At 34.3% G+C, this 12,430-nt stretch overlaps 1 long non-coding RNA gene across 1 annotated transcript in view; it reads left to right on the top strand.

Annotated features, from left to right (window-relative positions):
- Positions 1–12,430, top strand: part of LOC109246289 (uncharacterized) — a 388,432-nt gene that overhangs the window by 91,964 nt on the left and 284,038 nt on the right. The gene's annotated exons all lie outside the window — the stretch shown is intronic.

Consider the following 12,430-nt stretch of genomic DNA (forward strand, 5'->3'; position numbering starts at 1 on the left):
ATTATGATTAAAATCTATATAGCTATAATTTATGAGTATGAGTTTAAGAGACCCATAACTACTTGGTAACTGTATGACTTTCAGCAAAATAGATGGATCTCTAGGCCTTGTTTTGCTTATCTGTTAAAACAATAACAGTATCTCCTTCATTGGATTTTTCCAATATTCTAATAGTATTATTAAGACAACTGTGAATATTAAATGAAATATTGCCTATAAATCACCAAGCAGAGTAGCTAACATTTGGTCAATAATTACTTGTTGTTATTATAATGATTTATGTATACATTTATAATTTATCAGTTGTATATAGTTTACATCATTAAATTTTCTTAATGGGTTAGGTAGCCCAAATCTTTTATTTATTTTACAGTGTAGGATATTTAAGTCCAAAAAATTGAGTCAGGTGTACAATCGTGTAATTAGTTGATAGAACTGTGACTTAAACCCATTATTTATGAATTTAAGGACAAATGCATTACATTATTTTTAAAATTGTCTTTTATAAAATATATCACAAAACAATCTTATAAAAATCCAGTTTAACTTCTTTTGCATGCTTCATCTTATTCAGAATTATGTATAAAGATGATAAATTATCTGAGGTAGTGATGTCCAATTTATTCAAGTTGTATTTTGTTGCCTGGATAAGTTTTGGAGAGTTTTCTATGGGCTCCTCACAGACCTGGTTTTGAGTCCTGGCTCTATCAGTTACAGGCCATTTGTGTGCTGGGATACTTAGAGAATGAGGCAGTCTGGCAGAGTAGAGATTATAAACCACGATTACTGGTATCACTAGAATATTTCAGTTGTTGAAGTGCAGAATGTGTTAATTTCTAATTGTTTTTTAATATCAAGGTGAATTTTATGTTTAATGACTACATTTTCAGTATGTAAATACTGTATAAGTTAGGAAGTATATCCATTTAATAGTTTCATTTTTCTTGCAATATAAGTAATATGCATGGATGAGATCATCTAACTCAGCCTCTAGCACTTTAAATTTTTACATCTAACAATTTGGAACTGTCTCAGTGACTCAAAGCTAACTCATCAACTTCTTATTCCAATCCTTGTTGTTGTATGCTTAGGACCAAATGGGTACCCCCATGGCTTTTTTTAGGCTGTGCATGCAAAATGTGTCTATTCCTCTTTTAATTTTCTATTTTCCAAGATAAGTATCCTTAATTTAATCAACTATTTTTAATATGACCTATTCTGAGAACTATCCCAGGATGTTTAGTCTTTTTCTAAAAGTGCTTTGGTTTGTCTTTGAGAGGTCTACCCCCAGTCACCAGCCTCCAAGCCATGGGGCAGCTGTGACAGTGGAAGTATACTCCTAACATTTTCTGATTCCTAAATAGCAGTAGCAAATTTCTGACCTCAGGATAGGATTTAAAGAAGAATGACTTGAATGCTAGTGGCAGAGTCCCTGACTTCTCCTTTTCCAGGCTGATCATTGCTCCAATAAGCCCTTAAATTCTTGAAATGCCTTTTTCTTTTCTTTCACTGAACCCTGAATTATCAAGCTATGAAATGTGTATAGAGTCCAAATCATAGGGCATAGCACTTAGTACATTAAATGTGAGTACTTTAAAAGTTTAATTTCACTTAATTTCCTTTGACAAGCATCCCTTTTACAAATCATTTAAAAAATAGAGTTTGTTTTTAATATGCTTGATCAGAGCAAATAAATTCAAGAACAACACCTTCTCACACGTAAAATCATTGAACACATATTTATTGAGGTTCTATTATGTTCTGAAAATTGTGAACATGATGGTTAATAAATAGACACAGTTCAGGTCTTCATATATTCCATTTCAATGGAAAATGCACTCCACAGAAACAGAAATAAATCAATTAGGGACAGATTTTTCCTTTTGGAACAGGCTTACATTTCTCATGAGCTGGAAACTCTAATGAACCTTCTTTGGTTTTGATAGGAATGCCCAAATGGGCCTTTTTGTACGTGTGCTCAGTTACTGATTCAGTCACAGCTATCTTTCCTATTGTAGATGTAGTGAATCACCATCATACTGGCAACTGTGGGCTTTGCAGAAACATTCCCTTTTTGACAACACATCTACAACTTCATATTTCACAAATTTAAAGATGATTTGTTATGTTTTAATGAAGTCTCTTTGCCGTCTCTATCTATACATGATCATTCAGCACTATTGATGATGCATCCTCTGATTTCCTGATAATGTTTTCATGGATTTCTTATTCCGTTTTTTATTTGAGAGCCAAAGAAGCTGGTATTCATTCTTGTTCCCAGTCTCCTGTTCTCCTGGAACAACACCACTTGTCTTGCAGGCTACCCAGTGGCTAGAGATTCTTTCAACTTGTCTTCAACCAAGTGCATAAATCCACTTACCCTTCCGTTAAAAATCAGTGCTTTGGTTTAGGGTCAGAGAGAATCTAGGTTCCTCAATACTTGGGATTCATAATTTATCGTGCTGACAAGATGGACTATTTAATTTTTTTTAATGTTTATTTTTGAGAAGGAGAGAGACAGAGACAGAAAGACACAGAGAGAGAGAGAGAGGGCAAAAGTGGGGGAAAGGCAGAGAGAGAGGGAGACAGAATCCGAAGCAGGCTCCAGGCTCTGAGCTATCAGCACAGAGCCTGATGTGGGGCTCAAACCCATGAACTGTGAGATCATGACCTGAGATGAAGTGGGATACTTAACCAACTGAGCCACCCAGGTGCCACACAAGATGGAATATTTAAAGGTCAGGCCCACTCTGAGGTATTACAAATGTCAAAAGTTAAATCAACTCTTGTGGCCTGGCCTCAAGACCAATAACATTTTTACCTTTACTCTAATGTAGAAGTATGTTTTGAGATTTAAAAAGAATAAAACAAAGTAAAAATATACTGAAAAATATTTTCAGGTGAAATATTTTTGGTGTTTGACTACTCTTTAAATTAGATATTGTAAGTTTATCTAAAATGATTTCTCTGCATTTAATGGAGTTAAGAGGCAGACCAATTTGTATAGTCTATGGTCCCAAGTAAAACTATCTCAAATTAAACTAATGCCAAGATAAATGGGGATAGAGCAGTTATGTCTCTATGGAGAAAACTATACCAGAACATTGAATGGCAAGCAATAGAAACCAACGATTTGATTATTTTCTCAAACATACATAGTTTGAGATTATTTGATCTCGTATATTTAGTCTTGCTTCTAAGAGGTATCCTTTTTTCAAATCTGCCATCTGAATCATTAAATTCTCCCCTTTTCTCAGGAATAATTTCCCTACCTCTCCTACTTAAGTGGAGCCTCTGATTTGTGTATAAACCTGACTGCACAGAGAGTTGAATATCAGTGTTTGAGGATAGAATTGGGCCCATAATGGGTATTGAAATAAAAAGAATAATGAATTGAAAACCTGTGTACTTAAATGTGTGTTTTCCATTTCTGACTCAAAATGCTGCTCAAATGAAAGCCAATTTTCTTTTTATGAACTGAACTCATAATTAGGAACTTGAATTATAATAGTCATAGAAATGGTAGTTATAATATAGACATATTACATTTGATTAGATTTTGCACAGGGGAAATTCTCCTTTGTATTAACTGGGCATTTAATTCCAACTCCACAGAAGGCAACTTTGAAATTGCAGGCTGTGGACTGTGCCATGCAAACACTCTGGCTGTTATGGCAGCCCACGGAACATGAGGACCAGCCACTAAAGACTGACTTGAAAATCGTCATTTCAGTTTTTCTGGGTTTCATTTTAAATTCTTTAATAGTGCGGTTCCATTGTCCATGGCATAAATCTGGGGGCAGGATTTGCATTTAGAATGCTATAAAATACACTGTTCCTTCGGGTATACTAAGGAGGGTACCCTATACCAATTCACATAAATCAAGATAAGAATACTAAAAGCAATGCAATTTGATTAGGCACTAAATTCAAAACATTACAAGATTGTGGTCTAACAGCCACTAGGAACTTCAGTCATCCTGCATCTATAGCATTGTCTAGTGTAGAAAATTAAAATGACAGTTTTAAGAGATAAAGGCAATCTTATTCCTATTGAGCTTTAGGGTTCATGCCAGTTTATCTTGGTTATGAGGTGTAATGTAATATTATATACACATCTACTATAAACATTCAGACTTTTATTGACATGTCAAAAGGGTACCACTTGATGTAAAATAAAATAAATTACAACCTTGTAAAAAGTTCCATGATTTACGTTACCATAGGTACACTCTTTCTCTACCCTTTCTGCCATCTTAAATCCCCAGGAGAAACTGAAGAGAAACGACTGTAAATTTTACTTTAAGAGTTATCAGAGCAATAATGTGTAGGTTTCCAGTGTCAGGGATCAAAATCTACCTTTGCTTTTATTATGAGATAATAACATCAAAGTTTATGTATGACAAATGAATACATTCTCTGAAGATTTTCAAGTTTATAGTTAGGTCATGTATTTATGGAATTTTCTTTTCAGAAGTCTTACAGAAATCTTATGTATATTGAATTTGCCACGAAAATATGTGTTTTTTTATTTCAAGTGGTATCATAAGTCCACAATTTCCTTGCATTTCTGAAACAGATATAAAAAAAAACATACATCTAGCATGTAGATTAGGAGTCTTCCTCTTTCAATGTGTCCTCTTTAAAGCTAACATAATTTTTTTCTCATCTTATATTCTGTCAATGACACTGCTGTGGGCTTGATTTTTTTTTTTTTTTTAATGTGTAGGAGATGTTTGGCAAGTAATAGCATTCCTTTCCTATCAAGTTTTACAGCTTTTATATAGCCAGAACAACCCATTTAAACTCATATTCATTCTATACATACTCGCTTTTAGTGATATTTCTTCTTTGTATGCCCTCTTATAATTAGGAAGAAGGCCCCGAAGGGCCCAATTAGCCAACATGTGAATGTAATTATAAGTCTTGACTTTTTTCTTTCTTCTCCTTGTATGTATGTCTGTGTAGTATATAGCATAACCTACTTGGGAGAAAATTCCAACCAGGAATAAATTACATATTGAGCTTTTTGCTAATTTATGGCAAACATTCATCATGGTTGCCTAAGAGACACAGTTTCCTTTCACCTATATTAAGAACAATAGAAAGAGAGGAGCTGCCTTTCGTAGAGAGCTTCCTCTCACATTTGGAAGTTGAACTGAACAACCAAACTTCCAGTCAACCCTGTGTCCAGTGTGAGATCATCATGTGAGCCTGGTCTTGCCACCAGAGGGATTCTTAAGAGGGCTGAAGTTTGAGTGGTGAATTAGTGAAAGATGTGTGATCAGCCATCATTGTTTTAGAGAAGACAGTTTATTGCTACAGAAAGTTAAGCTTTGAGGAAAGAATTGAGACTTTACTGCTCCATCGTATTAATTCTCATGGCCAAGTTTCCCAACTGTGATTGTCTTGTTACAAGTTTACAAGTGTTGTTCCAGTCACTCACAGAGACCGCTCTGAGAAAGTCCTCTCTCTCATATTTAGGAGTTTCTTTCTTCTTTTGGGACAATTAAAGTTTCTTTCCATGTGTGGTGAATTTCCAGAGACCATATTTCTCATTATGAAATAATGTATTTTCAATATACAGTAAAACCTTAGATCTCAAGTATCTTGTTCTGCGAGTGTTCTGCGAGACAAGCAAACATTTCTAATAAATTTTAACTTGATAAATGAGTGATGTCTTGCAATACGAGGAGTACCTGATGCCAAATGTCACATGATCACAACTGAGCCAATGGTTCTTGAATTTGCTTTGATATATGATTGCTTTTTTTTTAAATGTTTAGCTTTGAGAGAGAAAGAGAGAGAGACAGTGTGAACAGGGAGGGGGCAGAGAGAGATTGGGAGACAAAGAACCTGAAGCAGGCTCCAGGCTCTGAGTTGTCAGCACAGAGCCTGACACAGGGCTCGAACCCACGAACCATGAGATCATGACCCGAGCTCAAGTCGGACGCCGAACTGAGTCACCCAGGCACCCTGATATACAAGTGCTTTGGATTACAAGCATGTTTCTGGAATCAATTATGCTTGCAAAGCAACGTTTTACTGTATTTGAGATTAACCAAGGCACTTTTAGTCTTAGTTCATACTGAACATGCAAGTGGATGACCAAGTAAATATTTTGTGTAAGTGCCTTTATTTTTTTAAGTTATAAAATGTATAACTTATATTAATATTAGCATCTTTTATGAGGGCCACTAAGTACAACTATGCAAATTGTTCACTGTATTAATCCAGAAGGGGCCATAACTATAAACTCTGATGTTAATGATGCCCTCTAGAAGTCTGAAATATAGTAGCACGGGCTTCTACTCTGAGTTTGTTTACTAATTTTCTTGTTTTTATTCCCAGTTTGAATCGTCTGTCACCCAAATCTGTCACTACCTAAGCTTACTTGTTCACATTTTATTCTTATCTTGTCTGCCTTATATCAGTTATAATGATAATAGCTAATAAGAAGTAACATTATTTAACTGAGTTTTCAAATATAGTCCTCATAATACTCTGTAAACAATTTTATTACTACTCTCATTTTACAGATTAGAAAACAAAAGCTTTTCAAGGATACAGTTCTTAAATTTGGGGGCCAGGATTTTTAACCCAGGTCTTTCTGACTTCAGAGCTAGAGACCTTCATCATCAATTCACAGGTGAATTACTATTACATTCTACACAGCAGCTATGCATAAATAGGGTCTCTTTTTTCTGCCATATTATCTCCTGGAGCCTTGGCCACCTGCTTAGCTCTTTTGTTTTCTGCTTCCATCTTCTTCCTACTACCTGTTAACCACTCATATTTCCCACATATCTGCCTTGCTCTACCAACTCTTAGTTGAAATAGATGAAAGTTTTATATATAGAGAAAACACCTAAGAAATTCAAGTCCTTCCTACCTAGTAAAAAAATCTTAAACTCTCTCAAAATTTATGTTTTCCTAGGACAATATCTGTACATCTTAGGAAATGTGGATCGACATTAACACATTAAATCTATTACGGGTTCACTCATATCTGTAAAGGTTTAATTTATTTTACTTTAGCCTGGCTGCATTATCCCTTTGACTCCTTGTGACTCAGTCTTGGTGAAGCAGCTCCTAGGAATCTACAAATTCAACATGGGGCTCTTACAAATATTGAAGGGTGTTGGCTTGGGGGTGGAGGCTCCTCTTGAGACTACAGCTAAATGTCTTTCAGAGGAGGTGTGTCAAATGAGAGGATATAAGAAAATCACAGAGGTCTCAATCAGAGAGTTAAGGGAATGTTACAATTGGAATAAGCAGAGAAAACGAGAGTAGGGAGAAGAAAAAATTGATGTCTTGTGGCTGAAAACTAAAAATAAGGTCTAAGAAATCAAATATGCTGAACTACCTACCTAACAGGAAAGAAAAATTTACCTATTTGGGTGAAAATCTCTTTAGGTCTAATTTTACGTACTTGATATTTACTCAATATAACCAGTATTGACTGGGCAACGAGGCAATATCAAAATTATGGTAGGGTCTGGTATAGATACTCTGAAAATTTCAGAGTATAAGGATATATATGCAAGAAATATTTTATAAATTAAAAACCCTAATGGGGATAGTATTTTGAGAGGTCATAGAAGATCAAAAAAAAAATAATAATGTGGACTGAAGGAAGGCCTACAATACCATTTTATTTAGTCTGAAATCATGTTTTCTGTCAAGTAGAAAAATGTGAATGCAGTTTTGTGTCCTGCTAGATACTATTTTTTCCTGACAAATCTTGTAATAGCATATTGTTCTAATACTAATTTAATTTATTTATCTTTTATGCTTTGAGATTACATACATAGTATCTCAGTTCTAAAACAAGATAAATAGCTACCTATCAGAATATAACTTGAATCTTTCCCCAGGTGCAAATGTAAAATAAGAATACATCAATTAGCAATTGACTAACATGGTCATTTGCTACATCATTATCTCATTGAAATATTGTATGTTTTTATTCTTTATCAATGACTAAAACTCAATAAATTAAGAGATTGTACCAAATGGCTGTTTAAACCCTAGAACTCTAGAAGTGGCATATAAAATATGGATTTTACAGAGTAGTTTCATAATTATGTGTGCAACAATAATGAATAGGTTCTATAGACCACTGATTTTAGGAATTAATAAAGGACAAAAAGCAAATTAGATACATAGATAAAAGCACATGCTGACGCAGAGGGAGGAGTCATTTCAGATAGAAGGAGCAGGAGGAAGCTGGTGCTTTTAGGCGAAGTACATCCAAATTTGATACGAATCTGCCCTCTTTACTACACAGCTGGTCTGCAACAGCAGTCAGCAAGAAGTTTATCTCAGACTGAACTTGAATGTATAGGCATTTGAGCTAGCAATGAAAAGATGTACCCTCTCTCTCCCAAAGATATTGATATTGCTTTAAGAGTAGGAGATTCCTGGGGCACCTGGGTGATTTAGTCAGTTAAACATCTTGATTTAGGCTCAGGTCATGATCTCACATGGATGTGGGTTCCAGCTCCTCATTGGGCTCTGCACTGACAATGAGGAGCCTGCTCTGGATTCTTGCTCTCTCTCTCTCTCTCTCTCTTTCTTCTCCTCCCCCCACCTCTCAAAATAAATAAAAAACATTTTTTTTAAAAGTAGGAGATTCCTTCAGAAATCAAGATATCATTCCTCCCAACCTAGTGGCACTTTATGCTTTGTCCCCAAATCGCTATAGACATAATTCTATAAGTAGAACTAGCATTCCCAGACACACTCAAGTGTGTTTTCCAACACAAAGGAAACATATAAGCATGAATTACTAAAACAAATGTTATAGATTATAATGAGACTGAAAACAAAAAAGAATCTTAGCATAAGATGGAGATAAATAATGGTGTTCAAAGAGACTAAATAAAACTTATTTGGTGTGCAAATGAAACTTATAGTTAAAGCCAAACACTTTTTGCAACTTAATATTAAAACACTGAAACAATATAAAATTGAAATACAAGATAATATCAGCCTGGAACTATTGGGACAAGAGGAGGAAGGAAATTGAAAGCTGTTTCTGTGATAAATATATCTAGTGATATGAGAAACTCTAAATAGTGATAAAACTAGGTTTAAATAGGTATGTTAAATATTAAAGGATGATGGTCATCAGGAGAAATTATGTAAATATCACCACACGCACATCTCCTATCCCTGAAATAAAAAGAAGTAAATACAAAGAAAAAAAGAAGAAACAGTCCTAATTAGCTATATTATTAATGGTAAAAAATGTGAGGAGTGCAAACAGTACTTGCAATGAGAAGGACTCCTAGAATGTATGTTGCAGGTCAGGGGGGGATAATCAATAACAAACACAACCAAAGGTCAAATCCACTTAAATGTTACTTATAAGAGACACAAATACACAAATTAAAAATACACAAAATATTGTATTTGAAGAGATGGAAAAATTTTTGTCACTCAAAGAATAACTAATAGAAGCAAAAAAGAATTATTAATATCAGGCAAAATAGAAATCAAGGTAACATTCTGCATACATCATGAATTCCACAGATAATGTTATTTTCCTTCTACCTAAAGAATGACCTTTCATTTTCATTTTTAGTGCAAGTCAACCAGTGGCACCTTTTCTCAGTTTTTGTTTTGCCTTTATCTTGAAGGGTGTTTTTGTTGGGTATACAAATCTTAGTTGGTAATTATTTCCTTGAAACATTTGCAGAACTCATTCCATTATGTTTTCTTGTTAAGTTACCTGTTAATCATATTGTTGCTTCTTTGAAGGTAATATGTGCTTTTTCCATTCCGTGGCTGCTTCTAATATGCCCCCCCCCCCTCAGTTTTAAACAGTTTTGCTATTATATGTCTAGGTGTTGTTTTCTTTTGTATTTATACTTTAGGATTTTATAGAGCTTCTGCAAACTGTTTTTATTGTTTTTAATTGGTTTTTGAAACTCCAGGGCATGTTTCTTTTAATATTCTTTCATTCCCATCACAAGTGGATTCCAATTACTCACTGGTTAGAGTATTGGAGAATATCTCACCTGTCACTTATACTGTTAATGGTTTAAACTTACTTTTTTTTAAAATTCATTTTTTATCCTCTTTACGTCAGTTTGTATATTCACTATTGCTGTATCTTCCAGTTTACTGATCTTGTGTTCTGCTCTGCCCAATCTGCTAAGTTCTTAATTTAATTTATTGTACTTCCTAGTCTAGAATTCCCATTTTTTCTGATGCTATTCTCTTGTGAAATTTCTATATTTTTTCCTAGTTTCTCTCCCTCTCTCTCTCTGTCTCTCTCTCTCTCTCCACACACACACACACACACACACACACACACACACACACACACACACACACAATATTTCTATGACCTTGTCTCTGCTTTTCTAGTAATTTTTTAAATTAAATATTGGATATTGTATATAAAAACCATTGAGAATGGAGATGATGTCATCGTTCTCTAGGGAGTTTCTATTCTTTTATTATATAGAATGAGACTCTTCACCTAAATCCATTCAAAGATGCAGCTGAGATATAACTAGGTTATGATTTTGGTTTTGCTGAGACTCAATCTATCCTCAGTTAATGTGCACTCCCAGGTCATAGTCATTCAGGACTTTCAACTGAGAACCTTGTATGCTCACTGGAATTTCTTACCTGGCCATTTCTAAACTCTAATCTGAATTTCTTTAGAATGGAAAGTGGTTGTTTTTGTTTTTGTTTTGTTTTTTTGTTGTTAGCGATTTTATTTATTTTATTTTTTTCTGATTAGTTGCTTTGTCTTTAGTCTCTCCAGTTTTACACTTTGACAAATGTCTTGGAAGAAATCTGCCAGTATGTCAAGCTCAGTTTTCTGCCCACAATTCTGCTGGCATCTTGGCCAATTTTGTACGTTCAGCCTCCAAAGATCATCATAAACTGCTGTTTTTTCTGTCTCCCGGCAGTGGCCATTTGCCCAAGCAAAGTACATATTCTCAGATTTATTTCTTGCACTCAGATTTGGCAATTCCCCAGAGAAAAATGCAGCTATGGAAATTTAGCTCAGTTCTTTAAGTTCTCCTCTCTTTAGGATCTTGACTCTGTAATCTTTATTGTCTTCAGCAGCAATGCTTTCTGCATTCTATCTGCTTATTTTTAGTTGCTTCAGCTGGCATGTTTGTCTACCACATACATGCTCCTTTAACCTTTCTTGAAGTAAAACTCCTTAATCCAGTCTTCATATATATACACAGACAGACACAGGATTATTTGTTAAATGTCTACTGAATTATATACTATTTTACTTATTCCTCACAATAAATTTTAGGAATATATTCATTTCCATTTTTGGTAATGAACTAAAATTATGCCATAATCTACGCAGTCTCTGCAAAGGAGATTCTGAAATCCTCTCCCATTTGTGAAAGGAAACCCTGTGCTTTTCCTACTCTATCCCACTTCTTGATGCTGATGAAAATGAAGGGAAAGTAGAGTGACTTCAGAAGGCTGAAGTCAAACAAGTTTATGACTCTTTAAGAAGTTTGCACACACCCAATGGGCTGATTCTGAGATGCCACTGTCTCTAATCTCTGTCTAAGCAAATGTACTGGAGTAGTTGGAGTCAACCAGCTATAGGGGAAAAATGTGGAAAATAAAGCACTACAATGGTATTATAAAGAGCATGGATTGAGGAATATTTATGTGCCATACTCTCTCTCTACATGTATTAAAATGTTTCAAGTTCTCAGTGACCAGATGGCCTGAATCCCTTTTTATTCTCATTTTGCTAAGGTTGCAACTAAGCTTCAGAGAAAGTAGTATTAACTTAGCCAAGCCTTATAAGATAATCGGGTGAATGGTTTAGCTTCAAAGACCAGGCATTATGCATTGCATATACTGCCTCCAAAGTAAGAAGCTATTCTTTTTTTGTTTGTTTGGGAAGCAAAAACACCCCAATTTAGGTAAGAGAACCAAGAAGACAAATTTTGGTTGCAATCTTGTGACTAAAATTTAAAATTTTCTATCATTTCTATGTGGAATCTAGAAAGTCGAACCTATAAAAAACAAGGAAGAAAATGGTATTTTTAGGGGATTGAGTGAGAGATGATAGGAGTGATGATGTTTAAGTGTACAAGTTTATAACAAGTAATAAATAAGCCATAGAGATCTAATACACAGTGTAGTAAATATAGACAATAATACTCATATTGTATTATGACTATATATATATATATATATATATATATCTCAAAGAACCAGACTTACAACCTTAAATTTATCCAATGCTAAACATCAATTTTTTTAAAAAGACATATTTCAGATTAATATAAATCTTATCAAGCCATTATCTAATTTACCAGTTCCTAAATTCTACGGAAAATTACTATATAGTCCCTGATTGTAATCAAACTAAGGAATCAAATAATAATAATGTTATTATTTTTCAAAAAAATCTTTATATCTA

Source organism: Panthera pardus, unplaced genomic scaffold, assembly GCF_024362965.1.
Source record: "Panthera pardus isolate Hobbes unplaced genomic scaffold, ASM2436296v1 HiC_scaffold_11, whole genome shotgun sequence".
Classification (NCBI taxonomy): domain Eukaryota; kingdom Metazoa; phylum Chordata; class Mammalia; order Carnivora; family Felidae; genus Panthera; species Panthera pardus.